This window comes from Hypanus sabinus, chromosome 4 (assembly GCF_030144855.1).
Source record: "Hypanus sabinus isolate sHypSab1 chromosome 4, sHypSab1.hap1, whole genome shotgun sequence".
Lineage (NCBI taxonomy): Eukaryota > Metazoa > Chordata > Chondrichthyes > Myliobatiformes > Dasyatidae > Hypanus > Hypanus sabinus.
The window spans coordinates 46,861,621-46,865,359 of record NC_082709.1 but is presented as its reverse complement, the minus strand read 5'-3'; positions in this window follow the sequence as shown (position 1 = coordinate 46,865,359).

The window sequence follows — 3,739 nt, the reverse complement described above, 5'->3', positions numbered from 1 at the left end:
CGCACTAGCAGGGATGATGGCAGAGCAGTAATTGCTGAAATTTCTGGGAGCAGAAATTTCAAGGTACAAAGGGACTTGGGGGTCCTCGTGCAGAATTCCCTAAATGCTAATTTGCAGGTTGAATCAGTGGTGAGGAAGGCAAATGCAATGTTAGCATTCATTTCAATGGACTAGAATATGAACGCAAAGATGTAATGTTGAGGCTTTGTAAGGCCTTACTTGAAGTATTGTGAGCCGTTTTGGGCCCCTTGTGTAGGAATGGATGTGCTGATATTGGAGAGGGTTCAGAGGAGGTTCATGAGTATGAAAGAGTTACCATATAAAGACCGATAGATGGCTCTGTGCATGTACTCACTAGAATTCAGAAGAAAGGGGGGTGGGGTGGGGATCTCATTAAAACCTATCAAATGTTGAAAGGCATTGATAGAGTGGATGCGGAGAGGATGTTTCCTATGATTGGTGGGTCTAGGACCAGAAGGCACAGCCTCAAAATAAAGAGATGTCCTTTTAGAACGGAGATGAACCTATCGACTTATGCCTTATGTGAGTTGTGCTTTAGTTAGGAATTGTTTATGAACACTTTCTTGCAAGATTCCACAAACTAAACAATCTCTCAGTCCACCATTAAGCCCATCACTGAAATGACAATGCTCGGAGAATTTTCTTACAGCCAGAGATTTGTGAATATGTGGAATTCATTGCTACAGGCTGCTGTGGAGGCCAAGTCATTGGGGATACTAAAGGTAGAGGTTAATAGGTTTGTGATTCATCAGGGCATAAAGAGTTATGAGGAGAAATCAGAAGACTGGGGCTGAGGGAAATACAAACCCCATTTCCAGAAAAGTTGGGATATTTTCCAAAATGCAATAAAAACAAAAATCTGTGATATGTTAATTCCTGTGAACCTTTATTTAACTGACAAAAGTACAAAGAAAATATTTTCAATAGTTTTACTGACCAACTTAATTGTATTTTGTAAATATACACAAATTTAGAATTTGATGGCTGCAACACACTCAACAAAAGTTGGGACAGAGGTATGTTTACTATTGTGTTACATCACCTTTTAATAACACTTTTTAATCGTTTTGGAACTGAGGATACTAATTGTAGTAGATTTGCAATTGGAAATTTTGTCCATCCTTGCTTGATATAAGACTTCAGCTGCTCAACAGTCCGTGGTCTCCGTTGTCTGATTCTCCTCTTCATGGTGCGCCATACGTTTTCAACAGGAGATAGATCTGGACTGGCAGCAGACCAGTCAAGCACACGCACTCTGTGTCTTAAAAAGCCACATTGTTGTAGCCCGTGCAGAATGTGGTCTGGCATTGTCCTACTGAAATAAACATGGACGTCCTGGGAAGAGACGTTGCCTTAATGGTAACATATGTCTCTCTAAAATCCTACTATACACCTCAGAGTCAATAGTACCTTCACATACATGCAACTCACCCATGCCGTGGGCACTGATGCACCCCCATACCATCACAGATGCTGGCTTTCGTTGATAACAATCAGGATGGTCATTTTCATCTTTGGCACGGAGAACTCGACGCCCGTTTTTTCCGAAAACTAGCTGAAATGTGGACTCATCTGACCACAGCACATGGTTTCACGGTCTTTCGGTCCATCTGAGATGAGCTCGGGCCCAGAGAACTCGCCGGGGTTTCTGCAGAGTTGATGTATGGCTCCTCCTTGCGTAATACAGTTTCAAGTTGTATTTCTGGATGCAGCGACGGACTGTGTTAAGTGACAATGGTTTTCCGAAGTACTCCCGAGCCCAAGTGGCTATAATTGTCACAGTAGCATGACGGTTTCTTAGGCAGTGCCGCCTGAGGGCTCGAAGATCACGCGCATTCAACAGTGGTTTCCGACCTTGCCCTTTATGCACTGAGATGTCTCTGAATCTTTTCACAATATTATGTACTGTAGATGTTGAAAGACCTAAATTCTCTGCAATCTTGCATTGGGAAATGTTCCTTTTGAACTGACTAACAATTCTCTCACGAATTTTGGCACAAAGGGGTGAGCCACGACCCATCCTTGCTTGCAAAGACTGAGCCTTTGATGGAGCTACTCTTATACCCAGTCATGATACCTTACCTGCTACCAATTAGCCTGCTTAATGTGGAGTCTTCCAAACTGGTGTTACTTGGATATTCTGTGCACTTTTCAATCTTATTTTAACTCTGTCCGAACTTTCGTTGAGTGTGTTGCAGCTATCAAATTCTAAATTTGTGTATATTTACAAAATACAATTAAGTTGGTCAGTAAAACTATTGAAAATCTTTTCTTTGTACTTTTGTCAGTTAAATAAAGGTTCACGTGAGTTAACATATCAGATTTTTGTTTTTATTGCATTTTGGAAAATATCCCAACTTTTCTGGAAATGGGGTTTGTAAATCTGCCATAATGAAACAGTGGAGCAGACTCAATGGGCCAAATGGCCTAATTCTGCTTTTATATTTTATGGTCTCGTTATGGCCACAAGGGTTACCTTTTCTCAAGTACAAATTCTTAGTTGAATATCTGCAGGCTTCAGTTCAGTATCTTTCAAATGCCAAAATTGTGGAATGACAAACAGCTGAGGCAGTGTCCAATTCCATTTTAGTTAATTAGCTGCTCACTTCTGGTGTAAGCCATATTGCTTGTCTTGTTTGTTTTCACTTGTGTCCTGTGTCACTTTTATCTTCATCATCAACAGCATGTAGATTGAGCTCATTGAAATTGCAACTCGACTTTTTATCTTCTTTTCCCTGTGCAGTCCATTTATTTTTGTCAGCTTGACATCCTGTTTTGTATGCGTCCTACTTTGTTGTATTTTCTGCAAGTTTCAGCTTTGAATCTATATTGGTCTGGTGTATGTGAACCTCTGCCACAATGGTAACACAATTTGTTTGGCCAGGCAGGTTTTTGTTTAGGCATTGCAATTTTGTTCATGCAGTTTCATTCCTGACTGGAACTCAATGTCACTGGCTGCTTTTTCCATTGATACGATTTAAAAATGTGAGTTGTGCTTTAGTTAGGAGCTGTCTATGAACACTTTTTTGTAAGATTCCACAATCTATCAGTCCACCATTAAGCATAATCACTGAATTGACAACACTCAATTTTTTTTCAATTAAAACACACAAGGTGAAAGGACTCTTCTGCCCCTTAGATTTCGCTTATGAAACTTAAAATTTTCTGCAATCAACAATGGTTTTGGTTCTAAATGTTCCTGCATTGCATTCATGATATCAGCAAAGCTCATTCTCAGCTGGTTTGGTTGGAGCAGTCAAACTTCTAAGCAAACTGTCTGCTCTTCCACCAATTACACTCAGCAAAACTGTCACTTGCTTCAAAATACTGCTCAATTTGTTCAGTATACAGTACATCATCCAGTTACCTGTTGTGCATTGGAATGCACCTACTTCCAATGTAGCCAGCCATTTCTACTTTCTTAAATTTGTTTATTATCACCTGGTTCTCACTGTTTATGAACCAATGAATTAGGACTGTTTTCTACTTTTTTTAAGCTCAGTCATCTCTGTACACCCTTCCGAAGAAACACGTGCAGTGCTCTTTTTGAACTTAACTGTGTCTTTCTCTCCCTTCTGAAGAAATTAACATGTTGCTCTTTTTAAAAAAAACTTGGAACACCTGACTGCACTTCAACAGTTGTCTTGGCTTCGTTTTAAAAATTCCTCGTCACTGCTGTTATGTTTTGTAGTTCCAAAACTAATTTACAGAAAAACAT